This window comes from Rousettus aegyptiacus, unplaced genomic scaffold (assembly GCF_014176215.1).
Source record: "Rousettus aegyptiacus isolate mRouAeg1 unplaced genomic scaffold, mRouAeg1.p scaffold_m13_p_7, whole genome shotgun sequence".
Lineage (NCBI taxonomy): Eukaryota > Metazoa > Chordata > Mammalia > Chiroptera > Pteropodidae > Rousettus > Rousettus aegyptiacus.
Genome location: NW_023416310.1, coordinates 42341380 through 42356203, shown reverse-complemented (window position 1 = coordinate 42356203; position 14824 = coordinate 42341380). Strand labels below are relative to the sequence as shown.

Here is a 14824-nt window from a genome sequence, read left to right as displayed (position 1 = left end):
TTAAATGATGTGAATAAAATTTACTGTATTACATTCAAAATATTGAACCAGTTTTTACACTATCCTCTTAAGATGCATGATTAGTATGCTGATAATTATTGAAGATGACCTTTTCGTACACTTTATCATGTTTGTTGAATCTTTGCCTCTACTTTATTCCAGTATCTAGAGTTAATCTAGCTACTAGAAGTTATAGGGCAATCGGTTGGCAGGAAGTCTGGGTGAGTAACCCTTTAAAGCATCTCTGGTTTCACCTCAGCCTTTTCTGATTCTTGTAAGGCTAGACCACAATATTTGGTGTGAGGTACCACAAGAACTTCTTTGAAAAAACACCCAGATTTTAAAATTAAATATTGATAATAACAACAGTAAGCATAATACATGCAGTAGTAAAAGGGGACTGACATAAGGTTTAGAACTTTAAAACTTTTAACTTATTTTCTAATTGCCTGAGTAGTAGTTGAACATGTTCTCTTTATTTAAAAATGTTAAATATAGATAAAGTGAAAGTCTCTGGTGACATCCACCTAACCTCAGTGTCTTCCAAAAAGGGAACCACTGTTAAATTTGTTATGCCACCTTCCAGAATCTTCTCTATGTATTTACATGCATGCACAGGTCCATATAAAAGTACATACTTTGGATGGTCTATTTATATAGGTGGCATTACATTCTACTTCAGGTTCTTTATACTTAACCTTAGTGATTTTTCTGTCTCAATACAGCTCTATTTCATTTCATTTTTTTAATTGTTGTAGCAGATTCCATAATGTGACTCTATCACGGTTTATCAAACATTCCCTATTTCCTTATCTATGCTTCTTTTTGCACACGTGTGGACATGCTAGAGAAGTATTGTCATATATGCACAGAGATGGGTATGCAGCCTCCTATTTTTTCTAAGTAAGGGTTTTAATAAAATGCAAATTTCCATGAACTCTCTGACTATTTCCTAAAATATAAAAGGGCAATCACACTTTCAAAGGGACATAATTATAGGAAAAAAAACAATAACAACAACAACAACAACAACCCGCAGTCTTCTTCAGGAAAGAACACATAAAAATCTTACCATGTTTTCAGTGATGATCAGTGAAAATGTCACCAAGGATGAGGCTTGGTGCCAGAATCTTATTCTGAGAACCACTGCTTGAGTCTCACCTCAATAGCAAATGAGCTCCTCTCCTATCAACTAACTCTTCCAAAAAAAACAGTGAAAGACAACGGCTGTGGATGCCAGGCCGCAGGGGCCGATTTCCCTTGTCTGCTGAGCTGCTTGTTGCCCCCACCCCTGGCTCCACAGGAAGCACCAAAGGGGAGTGAGTTAGCTGTGGGCTAGTTTATAACTGGCCCAAGAGAGCTCGCTCACACCAATGAGCTCTTGCCCCTTCTTGGTCTCAAGAATTGCTGGTCTCTAGTGTGGGGTTGCTTCCTAAACTGTTATTGTTCCTGGGAGTACAGCATATAAATTGATGAGGTGGCAAACAGAGAAATCTTCTTCATTACACATAATATAAAGTCAATATTATTTATAATATATAACATTCAATATATAATAGCTTCAATATATAAAACAGTAGTCCCCTTTATCCATGGGGGATATGTTCCGAGACCCCCTATGGATGCCTGAAACCATGGTTTTACTGAGCCCTGCGCATATTATGTTTTTTCCTAAACACATACACACACGCATACATGATGAAGTTTAATTTCTAAATTAAGAACAATAAAAGATTAACAACAATATTAGTAAAATAAAACAATTTAAACAATATACTCTATATGGTAGCTGAAGGAAACTGGGCTCTGGGTGGTAATCACACAATAGAATATATAGATGTCAAATTATAATGTACATCTGAAAATTATATAATGTATTAACCGATGTTACCCCAATAAACTAAAAACAAACAAACAATATACTGTAATAAAAGTTATGTGAATGTGGTCTCTCTGAAAAGATCTTATGGTACTATATTCAAACTTTTCTCTTAAATAAAGCAATTTACGGCTCCTCTGGCTTCTCTTTGTCATATCCCAATGGCCAGCATCACTACACTTGCACTTTGGGGCCATTATTAAGTAAAATAAGGATGACTGGAACACAAGCACTACAGTACGAAGACAATCAAGCTGATAACCCAGACGGCCACTAAGTGACTAACGGGCAAGGAGTGTATACAGTGTAGACACTGGACCAAAGGATGAGTCACATCCCAGGCAGGATTGAGCAGAATGGTGCCAGATTTCATCAGGACAGAGCACAATTTAAAATAATGAATTGTTTATTTCTGGAATTTTCTATTTAATATTTTCGGACCACCGTAGGTAACTGAAACTGTGGAAAGTAAAACATTGAAAAAGAGGGGGACTATTAGAACTCTATACTAGTTTAACATTCATTACAGAAAAGAAAACAAAGATACTTAACATCTAATGTAAGAGACATAGGTGGATTGAAAGAAAAATATTTAAAATTGAATCTACATGTATTGACATAGAAAAATCACCAACGTTAAAGTAAAGTAAGTACTCTGTGTGATCCTGAGCAATTTTCTCTGCCTTCTTGAATACCAGTCTCTTCCTCTTTCAAATGGGCCTTGAGATGTCATGAAGATCACGTACCGTAGATGTCTGGCACGTATGGGGTGTGAATAAGTATAGATTTGACTCCCTTCTTTCTACTTCCTTCTCTTCCTCTCTGCAGAATTCCTCCCGTAGGTCCTAATCCAGAGACTTATTTTGACCGATTTGGAAATTTTGTTAATCAGTTTGACTAAGATATTAATTGTCAACAATTATATCTCTATGCAAATTGTGAAGTTCTGAAAACGGGGGAATCAAAACTAGCGGATCTTCTACACTCAAATAAATGTATCTCTTAGTGATGGAATTTCAGGCCCAAAGGTGAAATTCTTGAGGAGGGAGAGATTCCTGGAGACAGAAAAAGAATAGCATGCAGATCATTCGTTCTGCCTGAATGGGGTGCAGGAGAATCTGGCTTGTGCCATATTCCAGTGAACAGTTGTCACTTCCTCTGGGCCGTAGTATCTACTTTCTGACATATGAGGCCATGATAAAAATCTAATAAGATTTAAAAAAAAAAAATGTTTGTTTGAAAAAAAAAGAAACCAGCTATAGCTACTCATCTAGGAATAATCTAGGGGAAGTGAAAGCTCCTGGATCAGTTTTGAAACTGGGTTTTATTTTCCAGTGCACTGGAATGTACAAAGAAGCCGGGCTTGCAGGAATCTCCCACAGGCCTCCCCAAGATCCTTTGTGAAAATGTAAGTTATACTTATTCTCACCCTGAATGAGAGCGTCATGTATTGTCTGGAAACAATTAGAGGTATTTTTCCATCTTGATCTGACAACCTCAGACACACAGGCAATTGCAGGGGGCGGGGATGGTTCGAAGTCTGAGTTCTACTGTTAACTATTTAAACAGTTAGAGTATTAAAACTAATTAAATCCAATATACTCGGAGCCCCAAAGGGTGGGCATTGATGGAACTGGGAGGCTCGGAGAGGTTTAAATGTCGCCAGAAAGAAAAATCTCGGAGCTCTGGAAAATATTTTGTCGCTGCTAATGATTTTCCAAGACCCGTCAGGAAAATGGTGTGACAATGAAAGGCTGTTCAGGAGAACACTTGAACTGACATCAGAATCTGTCTGGGGACCTGGGTGACTGCAGTCAGCCTGGCATCACCCTGATTCAAGGTGTGGCACCCGTGCTTCTGCACCTGACCAGGCTGGACACAGCGATTCCAGAGAGACTTGCTGCAGACTGAAGGGTCTTTTTGTCATGACATGCCAGTCTCCTGGAAACCACACCTGGATCACTAGAAATAGAAATTATGCTGGCCTACCTATTGGTTTATTTTGAGAGAAGGCTGGCCTGGAAAAGAGGTCAGAGAGGGGTCAAGGAAGCCTGAGAAGGTGCTCAGGGAAAGTGGGCCAGGGTGGACAGGAGATATGCAAAACCTGAGACAACCTCCTCTGGCAAGTTTTGTGAAAAACCTTTTAAACGTTGTTTTAAAACTGAAGTTAGAGGCAAATGTTCCCACCTTTCCCCAGTTTGTAAGCAAAGTCCAAATTGCCAAGTGCTGTAAAGGATAATTGTGTCAACAGCACAAGGCTCTGCATCTGCCAAATGGTAATCGACAAAAAGGCCTCACATTTGTGTGGGAATCTAACACTCTGCAGCATGTTTTCACAGCCATGGCTTAGTGGATCTTTATGGTAAACCTGTGGGGGAAGCAGGAAGGAGACATCATTTCAAAGGTGGGGAAATGGGGGCTGGAAGGGGTGAAGGATCTCGTACAGTATCGCAGAGCTATCAAGTGGCGAGGCAAGGATTCACACCTCGTCCTCCCACTCTCCTCAGTCCTGAGGCTGCTGGGTTGTCTGTCCTCCAGCAGAGAGCCTGGGCCACGCAGTGAGCTTATGCAGTGGGGAGTTGAGACTGAGAATGACATCCTCCGCTGTCTGTTTCTTTTCCTGCCTTCTTTCCGTTTCCCTTTCTTTACCTGTGTCTGCAGCCTCCAGATGGAAGTGAATAAAAGGGACATGCCTCCAGCCCAGGAGTAGAAGCAGAACACAAAAGCCGTGGCGTGAGATGCCTGGCATCCTAAGGCTCACATTCAGTAAGGCAGACTTTCTAAAATATAAAAATCACCAGAAATCTCTGCCTGCAGAGCCATCAGTAGATTGGGACAGGAATGAGAAGCATCTCATTTTTCTCCACTGAGCGTAACTGAACACCTAAGAGTTCTTGAGAATATACCCTTTTAAGAAATATCAGTCTTTTTTATTAATGGATAGAATTTTTTTTCTTATTCAGTAAGAAATAAAGTAGCATTAAAGAATGGAAATATTAATAACATTAATCCCATGCTAAAGAAAGTTTTTCTTAGAAGATGGAATTTATGTTAGTCACGAGGTCTCTTAATTTTGATCAGAACGAAATTTAGAGTTGATAAATTTGTGCCTGTGATTTTTGGGTCAGATTGATAATAAACCTCTGCCTTCCCTACCGATGATCCTGGAGCTGGCAATGGTGCCCAGGCCTGACCCCGTGGAAATGTGGGTAGTGGTAAGCAAGGCAGAAAAGCGAGCGGGCCCAAGACCAGAAACCGAAGCCCAAGTAGTCAGCAGGACCTTCTGGTCCCTGATTCTGCATGTCTTTATGCAAAATATGCAAAACTTGAGTTAATTGTCTAGTACATGTCCTCATTTCCTCAACAAATTTGGAGGAGGTAAGAGACTGGTTCACAGTAACGAAGTGAGAGTTGAGAGCCTGACAACAAAAGCAGCATAAAACCCACAAGCTACAGACTCTTGAACTATAGATATTCATCATTCTGAGGCCATTTGTCTAGGGGCAAACACTATCACCCACCTCGACTCTCTTCTATTAACCTGTACTGTACACTATTTGAACTTCCAAAAAAAGAGTCAAATTATTTTCGGTACAGACTACCTGAGAAAACAGGAAATGTATAGTACTTAAAAATTATTTTTATCCAAATGATGATAAATCTGTCATGCTGTATTTTTTTTTATTGTGGTGAAAAATGTATAGCATACAACTTACCATCTTAACCATTTTTAAGTGCGCAGTTCAGTAGTGTTAAGTATATCCACGCTGTTGTGAAACAGATCTCCATAACTTGTTCATTTTGTGAAACTGAAACTCTATCCCCATTAAACAACTCCCCTTTTCCTCCTCTCCCCAGCTCTCCATCACCACCATTCTACTTTTTGTTCTATGAATTCGACTCATCTAGACACCTCACCTAAGTGGAATCATACTTGTCTTTCTGTGGCTATTTCACTTAGCAGAATGTCCTCAGTTCATCCAGGCTGTAACATGGGTCAGGATTTCCTTCCCTTTTAAGGCTGAATAATATTCCACCTTGAGTATGCACCACGTTTTGTTTATCTATTCATCCACAGGGGACACTTGTGTGGTTTCCATCGCTTGGCTTTTTTGACTTGCACTGCTATTAACATGGGTGTGCAAATATCAATTTGAGACCCTGCTTTTATTGGGTTTTAAAGAGGTAATTCTTCTCCTCTTCAGAATACATGACTGTCAAAAAAATAACTTGAAAACGAGCCCTTTTAAAATTTAAATTATTTGTAGAGAGCTGGGTTTTCTCTCTGATACATGATTTTGTGTAGTACCCTGATGGTTGGCTGTGTGATGTCCCAGGATGGGGGGCCTTTGCCTCCATCCCTGAACAGGCCTTCGTTCCTCAGCCATGACTGATGTATTTTCTCCCTGTCCATCCAACATTTCAGGTGTGAGCACTTCACTCTTTCCTTCCCACGTGCCTCTGCTTCCACCCTATGACCTTCTCTTCCCTAAACAGAGGAGAGTCCTGACCCCTGTCCAGGGGCCCACCCCATCCTTACCTGGAGGGGACCACCACCCGCCTCACCTCATTGGTTATCATTATTATGTCATCCAGATCAATCACTGGGCACTCGCACTGTTGTAACTGTCGCTTTGATCATTCGTTCCACTTGGTTAGTCCTCATCAGACCCAGGCCCCACTAATCGGAAACAGCGGCCTTCCAAAGCAAGGCGACCTGGTGACCAGGGGCAATTACCACATTGTTTGGTTTTTAAATTAGTCCCTTCTTGGTGCTCTGATCACCATCAGGAGGCTGGTGACTCAGAAACCAAGGGGCTGCCTGCGCTCTGCCTCCTGCAACTGGCCTCATTCACGCACGCCCTGTGGCGGTTCCAATTGAGTGCGACCCAAGTGGGCCTGAAAAACACTGTCCACGACCCAGAAGTTTAGTCTCCTCCTAAGAAGGAGTCCTTGCTGGGCATTCTCAACTACAGGGATCTGCACATAAGATGATTCCCATGGTACCTTATTTCCTCTGTGAGGCGCTATGGGGTCTTCTTATTAGGACTGAGCCACATACCAGCAGAGCCCCATGGCTTACTAGAAGCCTATTCTCTTCGGGCCTACACTCCAGAGGGTGCGGGGACTGGGTGTGGGGTTGGCAGAGGTGGACATCTCTTCAGTCTCCATATAACTGAGTAGAAGGAGGCTCCAGCTTCCAGCTCGAATGCCTGAGGCTGGACTTAGAGAAAGGTTTGTGAGGGTCATTTGGCAGGAAATGAAAGGTAAATCTATGCCATCTTCCAGTACATCATTTTTCTTAATGTCAGTGTTTCCCAAACTTCAGGCATTTAGGTATGGCTTTCGTGATTTTTGCCATGCATAATCTTCTTTATTTTAAAAGAATTATTTAAGAGAAAACTACCTCATACTTTGATTGGAAAGCTTGTTATTCCTTGTCTGCCTTTCAGCAATGACATCTAAAAATGTCATTTACTCCTACCCCGATGGACACCCAGCTCCAGTGTTTAGCCTGCAGATGCATGACCCTCATCTCCTGCTCGTCCAGTTACAGTGTCTGCCATTACTTGGGGTGGGTGGGATAGCTTGGTGGCCCCTGAATAGTATCAACTGAATTGGGGGTTACGATTGCTAATGAGCAATTGTAGCTTATTCCTGTTAAGTATTTCTCTTGCGTAGGTGTAATAATGCCTTGTCATGGAGGAATGGCTCTGATTGTTCAATAACAGGCTGTGTGGAATAGGATGGGAACATTCTGGGCAAGACACTTCTTACCTTCCTTTGGCTCAATGGGGCAGAGTCTTATCTCCTCAAGCTTGATGGGTAACCACTAAAGCTGATGTCCATTCTTCTCATGCTCTCTCTACAAACTCTGCCCACTCTCTCCCAGGACATGCATCACTCTTACACTTTTACTGGCCAGAAGAATGTCATTCTTCTGTAACAAAGCTTTTACTCCCAAGATGTCCACTTGGAGACTTTCAAAATGTGTCCCAGCACATCCCCCATTTGCTGTCTTAGATTTCACATGGTGCAAAATGTGGCCAAAACAAGAGTATTCTTAAGCTACTTCAGTTCCTAAGAGCAAATTTCACAGGAAGTACATAAGAAATGCACATAGCTCCTGCTTTCTCTTTTCTATCTCAGACGCTGCAGTTATCAGGAGGGACATAGTTCAAGCATGCCTTTTGATTTAAGGTAAAAGGGAGATATTTTGTTCTTCAGTAAGGCAGAATATATCTTAATGTAGTAATTGAATTTAGTTCTATTTAGTCTAGTGTGATGGGGGTAGATCTAGTGCTGGGAAGGAAGAATTGACATCGTTTAATACTTAACAGATGGATAGAAAACAAAAAGTTTGGAGATAAGAATGTCAGAAGGTTACCAGCTGCTGTGGGTATGTAGTAAATGGAATTTATTTAAAAGGTTAGGCTTATGTTTATTAATACATGTCTCTCTTTCTATTATATTTTAGATTTACAAATTATTCAGAGGGCAAGCTACCTTTTTGGCTAAATCTTGAGAGGGAGGACTGCAGTGTTCTGAAAAAATATTTTTGTGTTTCATGTAAGCTGTGCCTTACTACGCAAGAGACGTTTCTACTCTTGAATGGTAGAGAATCTGGCATAGTAATTTGTTAGCCTGTTAGCTCTATGAAGCAGCAGTCATTGCTTTCTATTCTCAAATCTGGATGTCTAAATACCATTAAACAATCATAGGAAGGTAAGCAAACTCCTTGACATGTGCATTAATTTTCATGTCATGATATATGAAATTCTATTTCTACGAGAGCTCATTAGGCAAGGGTCATTTTTATGCTCTAGAAAGGGTAAATTCACCATTAAAAATAGAAAGAATCACTCCACTAAAAGTTTCCTAATAGAAACCTCTTGGCAAAAATTCTTCTTGTATTGTGTTTTGTATCTATGTGGAGTCAGTCAAAATGACGACAGGCAATGAAGAATGAAGTGAGCCTGACAGGAAGGAGGAGCTAAGCATTTGGAACATTCACTGAGTCTGAGGCAGTGACATCCTCAGGGATGTTGGCCAGTGCTTAACCCATGGATTCAGTCTCTCCAACGTGGTGACTCAGTCACTTAACTGTTTAGCAGGGGTTCTTTAAAAAGCAGTGAGTTAGTTATTGCCTGAAAACCAGTTTGAAGATATACTAAGTACTACTATAGTTAAATTGAGAAAGGCTACATTTATACACACCTTCTGTAAAAACCATTAGATAATTCTTTGGGTCAAAAGGACAATGTATTAGGATAAATAAGTAGGAAATAAGAGGAGTCATCGAACAGAAAGTGGAACACTTGACAGGAACTTCACGTGTGGTAGGATGGATTGGTTCTAGGGTTACTTGGGACTGCCAAAGGAAAATAGATTTGTGGGGGCAAGTAAGAGGGGGAAGGATGGGCAGGCTATTGATGAGAACCTGGCTAAACAATTGATGCTCCGGGAAATTAAATATAAAACCAAACATGATGTTTCCTTAAAGCATCAGCTTTTTCTGTTTTGAAAGTAAGAAGTATCCAGTCAACAATTATTTGTTGGGTGTCTGCCACACAGTTATCACCATGTTAGCATTTGTGAGAAAAACTAAAGGATGAGAAATAAGGAGTCCAAATTCAAGTAATTTATAAACTCGCTGGGGAGCAAAGGGTTAGATACAATGAGAGACTCTAAGTGAGCAATACGATCAAGCGATGTAATTGAGGGCAAATTCTAAGTGTTACGGGGAAGGGTGCATCGATGAAGGCTAGGAATTTTATTAATAAAAACTTTGAGTTAGTTGCCAAAGGCTTTATAGGAAAGTGGCATTTTGACCTAGGCCTTGAAGGGCTTTATTGCTCACCAACTTTAGGTGGAAAAAATTTCCACTTTAAGTCATTTCCATTTCAGACCAAGACTGTTGTTTCTCATTCTTACTTCGCAGATTCTTCTATTACTTCCCCATTAAATGTTAGGATTCTTCAAATTTTGTGCTTGACCATTCTCCCTTTTATAAAACCAAATGATGGGTTAATTCAGGAGAAGAGAGACCATTTTGAAATGCAAACTGCACCATGCTAGTCCCACCCTTAAAGCTAACCATGGTTTCTGTTGCACTTAAAATAAAACTCAAAATATTTAAATTAGTTTCAAGTATACAGTACACTGGTTAAATTTTTAAAAATACACGAAAAGTAAAAAAAGAAGAATATGGTCATTTTAGCCAATCAATAGACTAACAAAATTCTAAAAATTAAACAAACAAACAAACAAACCAACCTCAAAATCTTGGAGGCGGCTGACATCAAGCTGGACTTGGCAGTCCCATCTGTCAGCATCTACTTCCTGACTCGCCACACTGTAGACACACTGACCTTTCTCCAGTTTCTCGAAAGTACCACTATTTTCTGCCTTGGGGTCTTTGTGCTGCTTTGCATTTTCCAGAAAGACTCCCTACTCTTCCTCTGGCCAAATCCTATTCATCCTGCCTATTACAATCCAAAGATCACATCCTCTGAGGGGCTTCTCTGACCTAGAATTCTCTGCTCATAGTGCCCAGTCTTTTCCATTAAGCACCCGCCACTATTTACAATAGTATGATTGTTGGTTGGTGTGTTTAACATGTACCACACTTCCATACACGTGGAAAGCTCATAGGGGAGTAGTCATATAGGTTTCGTTCACTGTTGGCATTGCCCAGCACATGCTAAGTGCTCCATAGGGTTTTCTAAGTAACTAATAAATCAAAAACAGTACGTTCTGGATAGTTTCGAATAAAGAAGTGGTTAGATCTGTCAGCAATGTGCAGGACAGATTGGAGTGAGGAGTAACAAACAGGAGTAGGGAGACGCATCAGAAAGCCCAGGCCTCCATTTGAAGCTAACGTATTTCAAAACGACTGTGATGAAGTAGGGATGGAAAGAAAGGGGCAAGATCCTATTATTTTCTACCAGCAAAACTCAAGGAAAAAAAAGCCTCTAAAGATAAATATAAAAGTTAAACAAGTTGGATATTTTCAAAAATATGTGCACTAAAATCAAAGCTTTCCTACACACTAACGACTAGTTTAAAAAGATATACTGGAAAAAGTATTCCTTTCAAAATAGCAAACAAAAATAAAATTATATGAATAAACTAAATAAGAAACATATGAAACACCTTAAAAATCATAGCAGAGTTATAAAGATGTCAATAAATCTTTGAATTACCATATTCTTTAATAAGATGATTCCACCTTATTAAAGGTGAATTATACCTATATTTTAACCTATAAATGTAAGACAATAATTTTCAAAGTGCCCAGTGGATTTTTACAGAATTTGACAAAGATGATTTTAAAGTTCACCTAGTTGAATAAAGGTTTGAGAATACCAGAAACGCTTTTAAAAATGGATATTAAAAATAAGCAATTGACATATACCTACCTACATACAAGAAATATATATCTCTCATGGCATAAAAAAAAAAAGTTGAATTTCACTGGTCATCAAAGAAATGCACATGATATCAATAGCAAGATACAATTTTCACCTACCTACCTGACAAAATCAACATTAAATGATAAATTAACATCCATTAGTATCTATATTCCTGAGAGTGATAAATTGCCAAAACTTCCCAAGAGGGTAGTACACGTCAAAAGCCTCAAGAAAAATATATAAAAAGTATAAGACTATGGAATCATCAATCCCATTTCTAGAAAACTTCCCTCTCCAAGTTGAAACTATACTTGAAGACTCTATAAATGAAATCATTTATGACTTTATACATTAAATATTTATTGAGCATCAGTCAGGTGCCAAGTACTGTAACTAAGAATTGAGACACAGGAATAAACGGGACAGCTATACAACCCCTGCCCTCAAAGAGCTCGCATTCTCATAGGATAGAGAGGTAGTAGATGTGGAACCAAGTTAAAAAGGTAAAATACTTAGGAACTGCTGAACTATGAAGAAAATAAGCAGAGAAACTGTGACAGGGAAGGCTTTTCTTAAGCGATGCTATTTAAGCTAAGAGCTAAAGGCTATAAAAGGAATATTTATGCCAAGAGCCAGGCACAGAAAACAGCAACACAAAAAGTCTCTGGCAGGAAGAGCTTGGTATTTTTGAGAACTGACGGAAGTTCCGGAAGCTGAAGAAGAGTAACCTGGGGGGCAGAGAGGGAGCAAGGGGGGTGGGTGGCAGCTCTTGGGGAGGGGGTGGTAGAAGTGTGTTGATGGGGCCACGAGTGAGACAGTCATTGGCCACTAAAACTTTGTGGGGGTATAATAATAAGCAGCTTGGACTTTGTTCTGTCTACAGTGGGTAGCTATGGGAGATTTTTACGGAAGGAAGAGATAGATGGCTTCTAATTGGTATTTTTAAAAATTAGTCTCATTGCTATGTGGAGAACGGCATTAAGGGGGATGAGTGAGAATGCAGGAAGAATGGTTAGGGGGTGATTAAGAAGTCAGAGAGAAGCAATGGCTTGAATATGTGTGATGGTAAAGGAAGAAGGATGTAACAGAGATGATTTATGCTGGTAAATATTCTGGAAACAATCTCTACATTTTGAAAAAAAGGAAGTACTGAAGAAATTTAGAAGCTCCTAAGCTTATCAAAGTTGAACTGCCAGAAACAACATGAATGTAGCTGGCACCTTTTGAATCTTAGGTGCATAAACTGATGGAGGAACAAACTGAAAAAAGAATATAATTGGCAGAGCCAAGTCTCAGAGAGTACCTAATGGGTATAATCAAAAGCAGAGGTGAGCAGTACCTCTTGGCAAAACAAGTTGATTCTTCTCAGGGTGACCACACGTTCTGGCTTGCCCAGGAAAAGTCCTAGTATACTATACACGTATAGTTCTACTGTATTGTGTCCTTGTATAAGTATCGCTGTGTTCCCTTTCACTCTCAGAGTGTCCTGGGTTTGAATGAGAAATTATATGGTCGCTCTGTAGTGCTTCACCAATAATAGGAATGAAGGAAGAAAGAAAGCTCTATTAACAAGTGGAGAAATGCTCAGTAGAACAGATAGAGAATTCCAAGAGATGACCTCGGTCACAGCGAAGTAGAAGGTTAGGTCATCAGAGCACCTGGGGTAGGAGTGGTCTGGGGTCTTGAGCAGAGTAGAAGTGACTGGTACCACCAGTGAGGTAGAATAGAGATGAGCAGAAAGATGCTCAGAAGTCCCCAAGGCTGGACAGAGGTCATCAATGTCCCTTACATCCATGGCCCTGTTCTTCAAGTATTAATGTTCGTAATTTAGATTCAACAAAGAAAGATTTTATTATCTTTGATATCATGCTGTGGAAATTTATTTTATTGTATTCTTTGAAATTTATTTTTTTGTATCCTTTGAAAGCCTTTTAGTCAGGATACTCACAAAATCAGATCCCACCATTTGAACCCTTCAAATGAACCAATTTCTTGTATGAAATGGTCATAGATTTTGTTTTTTAACTTTTTGCTTACTCGACAAATATTTGTGTATCACAGCACTTCCCTATGTGTAAGGCATAGCACTGAGAGATGGGGGTTGTATCCCCAAGGGACAGCATGACAACTGACCCCACTAATTGCTGCCTGTCTGTCCACATTCCCACCTTCCTCCTCGAAATACAGGCTACGAATACAGACACACTTTCCAATAGTCATTTTTTTTTTCACATCCTCATGTACATACTCTCTTTCCCTCTCTCTCTCTCTCCCAGGCTCAGCCACTCTCTAACAAATATACGTTAAATTTTTCTCTTTTAATATTTCTTTGCTTTTATACATCCTCATAGGCTAATAGAGTATATGTGTTTTTAAAAACTATGCGCACAAAGATTTGAATGCCATTGTTTAAAGAAGCTTCATTAATAAATTCCCCAAACTAGAAGTGACCCAAATGTCCATCAGTGGATAAGTAAATAATGGTATATCCACATGATGGAACTATACTCAACGGTACAAAGGAACTGATATGTGGAACGACATGGATGAGTCTTAAAAGCATTGTCGAGTGAAAGTAGTCAGATTCAAAGGGTTGAATGCTGTATGATTTCATCTTATATGACATTGTGGGAAAGGTAAAACTATGATACTACCAAATGTATCCATGGGGAGAAGGACTGACTACAAAGGGGAATGAGGAAAGTTTTGGAGTGATTTAAATACTCTGTATCTCTATTATTACATAGCTGTATACGTTTCCAAAATGCAATGATCTGTATATCACCAAAGATGAATTTTACTGTATGTGAATTACCTCAATAAATCTGACAGCTGAAAACTTCTGGCGGGTTGGTTTCTGTTTTTCTATACACATACACACATGCACACATGCACGTGTGCGTGAGCACACACACACACATGCAGAACAAGAGAAAAGAAGAAACGCAAGGAGAGAGAGAAAGAAGAAAAGAGACTGGTATGATGGAAAAGGGAGAAAGATTTTTGTTAAGATTTTTTGGTAAAGCAATGTAATTCTTGGTTGACTGTAATTGAAATAAGGTGTTTAACTGCCTAAAATTGCCAGCTACATGTCAAAGACATATGGGTGGAATAAAAGATCTACCTTAAAATTTGAGAGAGTCTCAAAAATAAGAGTAAATAAAACATTTAAATTAAAAGTTACATCGTTACAGAATAAAGCAAAAAACTGATGCCTCTCTCTTCACTTATGATACAGCTCTATCATGAACTCCCTCTGGGCCAGAAGACTTGTGTTCATCTGCATAGCGGTCTTAGAATAAAATGGACATATTCACACCCTCCCTATGATAACCTGCAAGCATGGAGACAGCAGTGGCTAACTCTTTCTTAGTACCATCCTCTTCAGGCACAGGCATTATCCATTTCAGGTCATAGCAAAAAAGAGGGAGTGACTTGGGATTTTGCCGTTTAGAGAGTGTGAGTAAAATTAAAATACAGAATTACATTTGAAATCCACATATGACAATAGATTCACTTTTTAATCATA

The 14824-nt window shown here is 39.5% G+C and overlaps 1 long non-coding RNA gene across 1 annotated transcript in view; it reads right to left on the bottom strand.

The window, feature by feature from the left end:
- The window catches only part of LOC107506940, a 102330-nt gene that overhangs the window by 16073 nt on the left and 71433 nt on the right, over positions 1 to 14824 (bottom strand). The gene's annotated exons all lie outside the window — the stretch shown is intronic.